Source organism: Arachis stenosperma, chromosome 7, assembly GCF_014773155.1.
Source record: "Arachis stenosperma cultivar V10309 chromosome 7, arast.V10309.gnm1.PFL2, whole genome shotgun sequence".
In the NCBI taxonomy this organism is placed as follows: domain Eukaryota; kingdom Viridiplantae; phylum Streptophyta; class Magnoliopsida; order Fabales; family Fabaceae; genus Arachis; species Arachis stenosperma.
Window position 1 is genome coordinate 51,081,265 of NC_080383.1, and position 13,340 is coordinate 51,094,604.

At 37.5% G+C, this 13,340-nt stretch overlaps 1 non-coding gene across 1 annotated transcript; it reads right to left on the reverse strand.

Moving 5' to 3' along the window:
* Positions 1-10,694: 10,694 nt before the first annotated feature.
* Positions 10,695-10,798, reverse strand: LOC130942590 (small nucleolar RNA R71). Its single transcript, XR_009071156.1, has one exon. It is a non-coding gene; the product is annotated as a small nucleolar RNA R71 (small nucleolar RNA).
* Between the last annotated feature and the right edge of the window lie 2,542 nt (positions 10,799-13,340).

Genomic DNA, 13,340 nt, shown 5'->3' on the forward strand with positions numbered 1-13,340 from the left:
CAACCCATCATAATCCAACACTCATTATTAAGCCTGTAAAATCTCTAATTGTTAAAAAATAAATAATAAATTATTTATGATTTATTATAGTTATTCATGATTTTATTTTTAAAAAATTATTTATCAAAAAGTAATTAAATCAAAGTGATAAAATTAATTATTTAATTAAAATTACCAAATTTTAATTTATCCAAAAATTCCTAATTTTTCATTTTTTTCAAAAACAATTCCTAATTCTCAAATTAAAAATTCTAACTCTAATTTTATCCTAACCCTATCCACACCTACCCACTCACTCACTCACTCACCTTAACCCTAAACCCTTCCAGCCGCCAAATTCCCTTTCCCCAAATACACACACACAACACACAAACACACACACAGCAAGAAAAAGGGAAGAACGGAGAGGGAAAAAAAGGAAAAGAAAGGGGAAAGCTGGAATCAGAGAGCAAGAGAAGGAAAGGGAGAAGAGGGAGGATGGCGCCGACGGGCATTACTGCCGCTGCGCCGTCGTGTCGCCGTCAGGAAGGAGGAGACGTTGAGCGAGAGGAAGAGCTCCGCGAGGAAGGAGCGCCGCTGTGCCTCCATCGCCGCCATCAGTTCGCGTTCTGCTGTCGTTGAGGGAAGCCGCTGCCGTCATCGTCTTCATCGCGAGCGGGTCGTTGCCAGCTTCCACCACCGTCGCATCTCCCATCACGAACGACGCTGAGGATGCACAAGAGAGACAGACGCGTGGATATTGGAAGATGGAGGAAAAAGGAGGAGGTGCTGTTCGCCCTGCTGTGCCCAGTCGCCGTTTGTGGAGTCACCGTCGTCGCCGCTGTTAGGGGTTGCGTCACTGAGCCCCTGTCACCGGAAAACAGCGCTGCCTCGCTAGGATTCACTATCGGTAAGGGAATTCTCCCCTCTGATTTTGATTTCCTTTAATTTTTGGGAATATTGTTGTCATTGATTTCCGTTAGGAGCTTCGATAGGAGGGAAGGGCAAGCTCAAGGGAGTTAAGGAGCAGCTAAGATTGCTTAGGAGCTCTGTTGTCATAACCAAAAAATTTTCAACCACTAACATAACTTGCTTTATAGAGGTATGAAAATTTGTCTTGTTTTGTTTAGATGGATGCATGTGGTAGTGGAATTGAGGTGAGTGGCTTATGAACTTTAGAATGTGACCCTTAATGAGTTTCCAAGATCGGTTAAAAAAAGGGAAGTCAACTTTCTAAGTGTATATTACTCCCAAATCGCAATTACTTTTCACTTGGAACCAATTTTAGAACTCATGAATTACATATGTAGTATTGAAGGAATAAGCAAAATTTTTTGCATCTATTTGTTTGTTATCTATAGATTTATTAAGGAACGAAAAGAAAAGGATCCAGATGTTGAGATTGTAGTTGCTTATTGAATTCTAGTTTCTATTAAGAAATTGACCATAAGGGGGATATTTGTGTTTCTTATTGAGTTCTACTTTCTATTGTTAGTCGCATCTATAATTTCTTTATTCTCTTTTCTGATGCAGCCATACCCATATTTGCATATCCGCAATAAGAAATTTCCATCGGGTATATGTCTCATAGAATGCTTTAATCCATGTGTCTATGTATATATGTTCTTTAAGCAACTTCTGTAAAAATCATTTATTGGAATTTAGAATTGTTTAGTTTTGGCAATTGGATTTCGTTTAGCAATTTTTTTAAACGAGTACCATAGGAGGAGCATTCGATTATTGGATTTTGATAAACGAGTGAGGTATTTGGAGGCAGCAGGCAATAGCGTATTTTTTTTGTCAACATTTTAAGGAAAACACTGATGATGGTACTTCTGTATTATATTATGGAACTGTTATATACAACTAGCACTTGACTATATAGTCTTTCTTATTTAATTCATTTGCTTGGTTTAATTTGTTGAGATTGAAACATAACAAAATGGATACCATACTTTGTACTTTTTCTCTCAATACTTTGTATGCAAATTTGTCTTGTTTCGTTTAGATGGATGCATGTGGTAGAAAATGTTGTGTGATCATAACAAACCACAATTACTTTTCACTTGGAACTAATTTGAGTAGTTTGGTTTATGAGCCTAGTTGTTCCCTGTGAAGTTTGAAGTTATTTGGTTCAATAGATAAAATTGTATGATTTTTGAAATAAATTTTTTGGGCAAAAATTATGTAAAAATTAATAAATTTGTACATTCTTGTTTTAATTGTAGTATGAAGTTATAAATCCTAGTAGTTCACCATAAACTTTTAGTTATATGATAATTTTTATATGAATTTACTAAGTGATTGCACTTTCTAGGCTTTTTATTGTGGCACCCTATTGTAGTAGCAACTTGTGAAATTCCTATAAAGTTTCATATTAACTTGATTGAGTTGGAACCAAATCTGGTGTAAGAATGTGACCCATAGAGCATCCTCACTAGAGTTTGGAACATAAGAAGCACTCTGTAAATTTTTAAAATTTTTTATAAGTAGGGTTATACTTTGAAACATTATTGATTTGATTTGAATTTAAGCTAGTGTTTTTTGGTTGGTAAACTTTTCAAGTGTGTGGCACTTGTGTGGTACTTATTAGAAGTTTCTCCATGAGAAAGGAGTTGGATGAATATGATGGAGTTTGTAATTCCTTGTTCATACACGATGGAACTTGTATGAACATGATGGTGTGTGGCACTTGTGTGGCACTTATTACATTTTGGAGATTTATAATTTCTTGTTTTTCTTATCCTATGTATCTACATTAGGGTTTTTCAACGTGTCTTGTTAGTTTGTACTTTAAAGTTTATATGTTGAAGATTTATAAAATAATCTTATTTAAATAAAAGATATTTGAACTATTTATGTTATTATATATTATATAAATGTTGACTTGTTGAGTAAATTAGTTAATATATTAATTAATTAAAAAAATATAATTTGGCAAATTATGTGTATAATTTGTATTAAAAAAATATTACAAAATAAATAGTGTTTTGTAACTAAAGAAAAAAAGTTACAAAATCAAGTTATATTTTGTAACAAAATTTATGATAGGAGAAAATATATTGTCACCAAAAATATTTTGAAGATCAAAATTTGTTATCACTTTTATAACAACTTTTGGTTTTTTGCATTAGAAAAATTTGTTACAAAATATTACTTTGAATTGTAACAGTTCTATTTTTTGTTACAAAAATTTTTTGTAACGGGACATACTGCAACGACCCTTTTTTTGTTACAAAATCCTTTTGTTTCAAAATTTCAATTTTTTGTAATATTTTTTTTGTTACAAATATTGCTTTTTCTTGAAGTGCTTGTACATGTCATTTACTATACCAATTGTGTGTTAAATGATGCCCAAAAGAATTACACAACTACAGAAAAAGAATTATTAGCTGTTGTGTATGCTGTTGATAAGTTTAGGTCCTATTTACTTGGTTCTAAGGTTATTATTTATATCGATCATGTTGCTTTGAAGTACCTTCTAACCAAATAGGATTCTAAACCAAGATTAAATCAGATGGGTGTTGCTCCTTCATGAGTTTGATATTGAGATAAAAGATAGGAAAGGGTCAGAGAATCAAGTAGTTGACCATCTTTCCAGAATTGAGCCTGAAGTATGATTACAACCACCCACAGCTGTAACTGAAACATTTCTGGATGAGCAATTGTTCCTCATTCAGAAGACTCCATGGTTTGCAGACATTGCAAATTATAAGGCCATGAATTTTATCCCAAGGGAGTACAGTAGTCAACAAGTGAAGAAGCTATTGACTGATGCAAAGTAATACATTTGGGAGGAACCATACCTTTTTAAAAGGTGTTCAGATGGAATCATCCGGAGATGTGTCCCAGAAGAAGAAAAATAGCAGATTCTTTGGCACTGTCATGGCTCTGAGTATAGAGGCCACTTTGGTGGTGAAAGGACAGCTACAAAGGTCCTTCAGAGCAGGTTTTACTGGCCGACTCTCTTCAGAGACTCAAGAGCATTTGTGAAACACTATGACAGATGTGAAAAAGCCATAAATCTCCCTGCCAACCATGAAATGCCACAGCAGGGGATCCTTGAGGTTGAGTTGTTTGATGTGTGGGGTATTGATTTCATGGGACCTTTTCCACCCTCACATTCAAACAACTATATTCTAGTGGCAGTTGATTATGTGTCCAAGTGGGTGTAAGCTGTGGCTCTACCCACCAATGATGCCAAGGTGGTAATGAGCTTCCTTCAGAGATATATCTTTAGCCGGTTTAGTGTCCCAAGGACACTCATTAGTGATGGAGGAAGTCACTTTTGTAACAGACAGCTGGACTCTCTTCTGCAGAGATATGGAGTCCGTCATAAAGTGGCAACCCCTTATCACCCTCAGACAAGTGGACAGGTTGAAGTTTCCAACCGGGAACTTAAGAGGATTTTAGAGAAGACCGTCAGTATTTCAAGGAAGGACTGGTCTAGGAAGCTTGACAATGCTCTCTGGGCATACCGGACAGCATACAAGACTCCCATTGGCATGTATCCTTATCAGTTAGTCTATGGCAAAGCCTGTCACTTGCCAGTTGATTTGGAGCATAAAGCTTACTGGGCAATCCGATATCTGAATCTTGATTCAGAAGCTGCAGGAATCAAGCGAATGCTTCAGTTGAATGAGTGATGAGTGGATAATTTATACGCTTTTTGGCATTGTTTTTATATAGTTTTTAGTATGTTTTAATTAGTTTTTAGTATATTTTTATTAGTTTCTAAGCAAAATTTAAATTTCTGGACTTTACTATGAGTTTGTGTGTTTTCTGTGATTTCAGGTATTTTCTGGCTGAAATTGAGGGACCTGAGCAAAAATCTGATTCAGAGGCTGACAAAGGACTGCAGATGTTGTTGCATTCTGACCTCCCTGTATTCGAAGTAGATTTTCTGGAGCTAAAGAACTCCAAATGGCGCTCTCTCAATTGCATTGGAGAGTAGACATCCAGGGCTTTCCAGCAATATATAATAGTCCATACTTTGCGCGAGTTTTGATGACATAGAATGGCGTCAAAACGCCAGCTCTCTGTCTTTTTCTGGCGTCAAAACGCCAGAACTGGCATAAAAGTTGGAGTTAAACGCCCAAACTGGCACCAAAGCTGGTGTTTAACTCCAAGGAAGACCTCTACACATGAAAGCTTCAATGCTCAGCCCAAGCACACACCAAGTGGGCTCGAAAGTGGATTTCTGCATCATTTACTTATTTCTGTAAACCCTAGTAACTAGTTTAGTATAAGTAGAACTTTCTATTATTGTATTTTAATCTTGGTATCTATCTTTGATCAGTTTATGCGATCTTAGACATTGAAGGCTGGCCTATCGGCCATCTCTGGACCTTGTTCTTATGTATTTTCAACGGTGGAGTTTCTACACACCATAGATTAAGGTGTGGAGCTCTGCTGTTCCTCGAGTATTAATGCAATTACTACTATTTTCTATTCAATTCATGCTTATTCCTGTTATAAGATATCCATTCGCACACAAGAACATGATAAATGTGATGATTATGTGACGTTCATCACCATTCTCACTTATGAATGCGTGCTTGACAAACACTCCCATTCTACATGCAAACAAGCTTGAATGCATATCTCTTAGCCTTCTGGTTCACGATCAGAGTCTTTGTGATATAAGCTAGAATCAATTGGCAGCATTCTTGAGATCCGGAAAGTCTAAACCTTGTCTGTGATATTCCGAGTAGGATCTGGGATGGGATGACTGTGACGAGCTTCAAACTCGCAAGTGTTGGGCGTAGCGACAGACGCAAAAGGATCAATGGATCCCATTCCAACATGAGTGAGAACCGACAGATGATTAGCCGTGCGGTGACAGCGCATTTGGACCATTTTACTTGAGAGGACGAACGGTAGCCATTGACAACGGTGATCCCCTAACATACAGCTTGCCATAGAAAGAAGTATGAAGGATTGGATAAAGGCAGTAGGAAAGCAGAGATTCAGAAGGAATAACGCATCTCCATATGCTTATCTGAAATTCCCACCAATGAATTACATAAGTATCTCTTTCTTTATTTTATGTCTATTTATCTTTCAATTATCAAAACTCCATAACCATTTTAATCCTCCTGACTGAGATTTACAAGGTGCCCATAGCTTGCTTCAAGCCGACAATCTCCGTGGGATTGACCCTTACTCACGTAAGGTTTATTACTTGGACGACCCAGTGCACTTGCTGGTTAGTTGTGCGAAGTTGTGAAAAAGAGTTGAGATTGCAATTGTGCGTGCCAAGTTGTTGGCGCCATTGTGTATCACAATTTCGTGCACAAGTTTTTGGCGCCGTTGCCGGGGATTGTTCGAGTTTGGACCCCACAAGATCCCCACCAACCTCAACTCACTCTCTCTTCCCTTCACACTCTTTTACAACACTCTTCCCCAAATACTCTTCACCAATCACCTCCTTATCTCTTCCCCAAATACCCTTCACCAATCACCTCCTTATCTCTTTCCCAAACCTTTCGGCCACTCTCCTTCCCTTTTCCTATAAATACCCCTCTTCACTCCTTCATTTTCAGACATCATACACATCTTCCCCTCCCCTTGGCCGAAACACATGCACCTTCCATCTCCTCTATTTTCTTCTTATTCCTTTCATCTTTTGCTCGAGGACGAGCAAATATTTTAAGTTTGGTGTGGTAAAATCATTGCTTTTTGTTTTTTCATAACCATTTATGGCACCTAAGGCCAGAGAAACCTCTAGAAAGAGGAAAGGGAAGGCAATTGCCTCCACCTCTGAGTCATGAGAGATGGAGAGATTCATCTCAAAGGTCCATCAAGACCACTTCTATGAAGTTGTGGCCAAGAAGAAGGTGATCCATGATGAGCGGATAATTTATACGCTTTTTGGCATTATTTTTAGGTAGTTTTTAGTAAGTTCAAGCTACTTTTAGGGATGTTTTCATTAGTTTTTATGTTAAATTCACATTTCTGGACTTTACTATGAGTTTGTGTGTATTCTGTGATTTCAGGTAATTTCTGGCTGAAATTGAGGGACTTGAGCAAAACTCTGAAAAAGGCTGACAAAAAGACTGCTGATGCTATTGGATTCTGACCTCCTTGCACTCGCAATGGATTTTTTTGAGCTACAGAATCCAATTGGCGCGCTCTCAATGGCGTTGGAAAGTAGACATTCAGAGCTTTCCAGCAATATATAACAGTCCATACTTTATTTGGGAATTGACGACGTAAAGTGGCGCTCAACGCCAAGTACATGCTGCTATCTGGAGTTAAACGCAAGAAATACGTCATAACCCGGAGTTGAACGCCAGAAACACGCTATAACTCGGCGTTCAACTCCAAGAAAAGCCTCAGCTCGTGGATAGATCAAGCTCAGCCCAAGCATAGACCAAGTGGGCCCCGAAAGTGGATTTATGCATCAATTACTTACTCATGTAAACCCTAAGTAGCTAGTTTATTATAAATAAGACTTTGTACTAGTGTATTAGTGATCTTTTGGCCATTCGGTCTTTTGATCATTCAGGGGGGCTGGCCATTCGGCCATGCCTGAACCTTTCACTTATGTATTTTCAACGGTGGAGTTTCTGCACACCATAGATTAAGGGTGAGGAGCTCTGCTGTACCTCAAGTTTCAATACAATTACTATTATTTTCTATTCAATTCTCTTATATTCTTATTCCAAGATATACGTTGCACTTCAACTTGATGAATGTGATGATCCGTGACACTCATCATCATTTTCACCTATGAACGCGCGTGACTGACAACCACTTCCGTTCTACTTTAGGCCGGGCGCATATCTCTTAGATTTCCCAACAGAATCTTCGTGGTATAAGCTAGATAGATGGCGGCATTCATGGGGATCCGGAAAGTCTAACCTTGTCTGTGGTATTCCGAGTAGGATCCCGGGAATCCGGAAAGTCTAACCTTGTCTGTGGTATTCCGAGTAGGATTCTGGTATTGAATGACTGTGACGAGCTTCAAACTCCTGAAGGCTGGGCGTGATGACAAACGCAAAAGAATCAAGGAATTCTACTCCAACCTGATTGAGAACCGACAGATGATTAGCCGTGCTGTGATAGAGCATTTGGACCATTTTCACTGAGAGGATGGGATGTAGCTATCAACAAGGGTGATGCCTCCAGACGATTAGCCGTGTAGTGACAGCGCCTAGGACCATTTTCCCGAGAGGATTAAAAGTAGCCATTGATGATGGTGATGCCCTACATACAGCTTGCCATGGAAAGGAGTAAGAAGGATTGGATGAAAGTAATAAGAAAGTCGAGATTTGAAAGGATTCTAGCATCTCCACACGCCTATCTGAAATTCCCACTATTGATTTACATAAGTATTTCTATCCTATTTTATTTTCTGTTTATTATTACTTTTCGAACTCATCATAAACCAATTTAGTTTGCCTAACTGAGATTTACAAGGTGACCATAGCTTGCTTCATACCAACAATCTCTGTGGGATCGACCCTTACTCACGTAAGGTATTACTTGGATGACCCAGTACACTTGCTGGTTAAGTTGAACGGAGTTATGGTCACACCAGGGATTATTAAGATCCCAATTCATCACACCATGATCTCTTTGGGGTATTTTTGATCTCATACAAATACAAAGAGACCAACTCTGAGGATCACAATTTCGTCCACCAAGTTTTTGGCGCCGTTGCCGGGGATTGTTCGAGTTTGTGCAACTGACGGTTCATCTTGTTGCTCAGATTAGGTAATTTTCTTTTCAAAAAATTTTCAAAAAACTTTTTCAAAATTTTCTTTTCTTTTTCGTTTTTCCAAACTTTATTTTCGAAAAAAATTAATAAAAATCCAAAAAAATTAATAAAATCATAAAAATAAAAAATTATTTTGTGTTTCTTGTTTGAATCTTGAGTCAATTTTAAGTTTGGTGTCAATTGCATGCTTTAAAAATTTTTCTTGTATTTTTCGAAAATTCCATGCATTCATAGTGTTCTTCATGATCTTCAAGTTGTTCTTGGTAAGTCTTCTTGTTTGATCTTGATGTTTTCTTGTTTTGTGTTGTTTGTTGTTTTTCATATGCATTTTTCGTTTGTTAGAGTCCATACATTAAAGATTTCTAAGTTTGGTGTCTTGCATGTTTTCTTTGCATCAAACATTTTTCAAAAATATGTTCTTGATGTTCATCATGATCTTCAAAGTGTTCTTGGTGTTCATCTTGATATTCATAGTGTTCTTGCATGCATCATGTGTTTTGATCCAAAATTTTCATGTTTTGGGTCATTTTTATGTTTTTCTCTCTCATCTTTAAAAATTCAAAAATCAAAAATATATCTTTTCCTTTTTTCTCTCCAAATTTTCGAAATTTTGGGTTGACTTGGTCAAAAATTTTTAAAATTAGTTGTTTCTTACAAGTCAAGTCAAATTTTCAATTTTAAAAATCTTATCTTTTCAAAATCTTTTTCAAAAATTATATCTTTTTCATTTTTTTCTTTTTTTCGAAAATTTCAAAAATCTTTTTCAAAATATTTTCAAAATCTTTTTCTTATCTTTATATCATATTTTCGAAATTCACTAATAATTAATGTGATTGATTCAAAAATTTGAAGTTTGTTACTTTCTTGTTAAGAAAGGTTCAATCTTTAAGTTCTAGAATCTTATCTTGTAGTTTCTTGTTAGTAAAGTAAGTAATTTCAAATTTTTGAATTAAATCTTTTTATCTTTTATCTTATCTTTTTCAAAAATTTTATCTTTTTCAAAATTTGATTTCAAAATATCTTATCTAACTTCTTATCTTCTAATCTTTTTAAATTTGATTTTAATATCTTTTTCAACTAACTATTTGACTTTTTGTTTGTTTCTTATCTTTTTCAAAACCAACTAACTACTTTTCCCTCTTCAATTTTCGAAAATACCTCTCTCTTTTTCAAAAAAATTTCTTTTTAATTGTTTTAAGTTTTAATCATACCTTATCTTTAATTTTCAAAATTACTAACCCCTTTTTCAAAATTATTTTCGAAATTCTCCCTCTCTTTTCTTATTCTATTTAATTATTTATTTATTTACTAACACTTCTCTTCACCTCTCTTCATCTAAAAATCCGAACCCATTCTTCTTCACTCTTCCCCCCTTTCTTCTTCTACTAACATAAAGGAATCTCTATACTGTGACATAGAGGATTCCTCTTTCTTTTCTTGTTCTCTTCTCTTTCATATGAGCAGAAACAAGGAAAAAGGCACTCTTGTTGAAATTAATCCTGAACCTGAAAGGACTCTGAAAAGGAAACTAAGAGAAACTAAATTACAACAATCAAGAAACAACCTTTCAGAAATTTTCGAACAAGAGAAGGAGATGGCAGCCGAAAATAATGATAATGCAAGAAGGATGCTTGGTGACTTCACAAAGCCAACGTCCAAATTTGATGGAAGAAGCATCTCCATTCCTGCCATTGGAGCCAATAATTTTGAGCTTAAGCCTCAACTAGTTGCTTTAATGCAACAGAACTGCAAGTTTTATGGACTTCCATCTGAAGATCCTTACCAGTTTTTAACTGAGTTCTTGCAGATTTGTGAGACTGTTAAGACGAATGGAGTTGATCCTGAAGTCTACAGACTCATGCTTTTCCCTTTTGCTATAAGAGACAGAGCTAGAATATGGTTGGATTCACAACCTAAAGATAGTATGGACTCTTGGGATAAGCTGGTCACGGCTTTCTTGGATAAATTCTTTCCTCCTCAAAAGCTGAGCAAGCTTAGAGTGGATGTTCAGACCTTCAAACAGAAAGATGGTGAATCCCTCTATGAAGCTTGGGAAAGATACAAGCAGCTGACCAAAAGGTGTCCATCTGACATGTTTTCAGAATGGACCATATTAGATATATTCTATTATGGCCTATCTGAATTTTCGAAAATGTCATTGGACCATTCTGCAGGTGGATCAATTCACCTAAAGAAAACACCTGCAGAAGCTCAAGAACTCATTGACATGGTTGCAAATAACCAATTTATGTACACTTTTGAGAGGAATTCCGTGAATAATAGGACACCTCAGAGGAAGGGAGTTCTTGAGATTGATGCTCTGAATGCCATATTGGCTCAGAACAAAGTGTTGACTCAGCAAGTCAACATGATCTCTCAAAGTCTGAATGGATGGCAAAATGCATCCAACAGTACTAAAGAGGCAGCTTCTGAAGAAGCTTATGATTCTGAGAACCCCGCAATGGCAGAGGTCAATTACATGGGTGAACCTTATGGAAACACCTATAATTCATCATGGAGAAATCATCCAAATTTCTCATGGAAGGATCAACAAAAGCCTCAACAAGGCTTTAACAATGGTGGACGCAATAGGCTTAGCAATAGCAAGCCTTTTCCATCATCTTCTCAGCAACAGACAGAAAATTCTGAACAAAACACTTCTAATTTAGCCAATCTAGTCTCTGATCTATCAAAGGCCACTTTCAGTTTCATGAGTGAAACAAGATCCTCCATCAGAAATCTGGAGGCACAAGTGGGCCAGCTGAGTAAGAAAGTCATTGAAACTCCTCCCAGTATTCTCCCAAGCAATACAGAAGAGAATCCAAAAGGAGAGTGCAAGGCCATTGATATAATCAATATGGCCGAATGCACAAGGGAGGAGGAGGACGAAAATCCTAGTGAGGAAGACCTCCTGGGACGTCCCTCAAGCACGAAGGAGTTTCCTATTAAGGATCCAAAGGAATCAGAGGCTCATATAGAGACCATAGAGATTCCATTAAATCTTCTTCTGCCATTCATGAGCTCTGAAGACTATTCTTCCTCTAAAGAGGATGAAGATGTGACTGGAGAGCAAGTTGCTCAATATTTAGGAGCTATCATGAAGCTGAATGCCAAGTTGTTTGGTAATGAGACTTGGGAAAGTGAACCTCCTTTGCTCATTAGTGAACTGGATACCTGGATTCAGAAAATTTTACCTCAAAAGAGACAAGATCCTAGCAAGTTCTTAATACCCTGTACCATAGGCACTATGACCTTTGAAAAAGCTCTATGTGATCTAGGGTCAGGGATAAATCTTATGCCACTCTCTGTAATGGAGAAGCTGGGGATCATTGAGGTACAACCTGCCTTGTTCTCATTACAATTGGCAGACAAGTCATTGAGACAAGCTTATGGAATAGTAGAGGACGTGTTAGTAAAGGTTGAAGGCCTTTACATCCCTGCTGATTTCATAATCTTAGACACTAGGAAGGAAGAGGATGAATGCATCATCCTTGAAAGACCTTTCCTAGCCACAGCAGGAGCTGTGATAGATGTCAACAGAGGTGAATTAGTCCTTCAATTGAATGGGGACTACCTTGTGTTTAAGGCACATGGCCAACCCTCTGTGACAAAAGAGAGTAAGCACAAAGAGCTTCTCTCAGTTCAGAGTCAAGAAGAGCCCCCATAGTCAAACTCTAAGTTTGGTGTTGGGAGGCCATAACCAAACTCTAAGTTTGGTGTTAAGACCCCATATCCAAACTCTAAATTTGGTGTTGGGACTATACAACATTGACCTGATCACCTTTGTGGCTCCATGAGAGCCCACTGTCAAGCTATTGACATTAAAGAAGCGCTTGTTGGGAGGCAACCCAATTTTATTTATCTAATTTTTATTTTATTTTATTTTATCGTTATTTTGTGTTTTATTAGGTACATGATCATGTGGAGTCACGAAAAAAATATAAAAATTAAAAACAGAATCAAAAATAGCAGAAGAAAAATCACACCCTGGAGGAAGCACAGACTGGCGTTCAACGCCAGAACAGAGCATGAATCTGGCGCTGAACGCCAGAAACAAGCAACATCCTGGCGTTTGAACGCCAGGAATGTGCCTCAAGAAAAGCTGGCGCTGAACGCCAGTAACAAGCATGAAACTGGCGTTCAACGCCAAAAACATGCTACATATGGGCGTTGAACGCCCAGAACATGCTTTACATGGGCGTTGAATGCCCAGAACGTGCATCACCTCGGCGTTTAAATGCCAGAATGGTATGCAAAGGCATTTTACATGCCTATTTGGTGCAGGAATGGAATTCCTTGACACCTCAGGACCTGTGGACCCCACAGGATCACCTCAGGATCTGTGGACCCCACAGAATCCCCACCTAACATATTCCCACCTTACCTCCTAATCTTATTTACACTCTCTCCCATATCACATTTCCCAAAACCCTTCACCAATCACCTCAATCTCTCTTCCCCATCACCTATTCACCACTCACATCCATCCACTCTTCCCCATAAACCCTACCTACCTTTAAAATTCAAATTCTCTTTCCCACCCAATCCCACCCATATAGCCGAATACACACATCTCTCAATCTCCTCCATATCTTCTTCTTATTCTTCATCTTTTCTTTCTTCTCTTGCTCGAGGG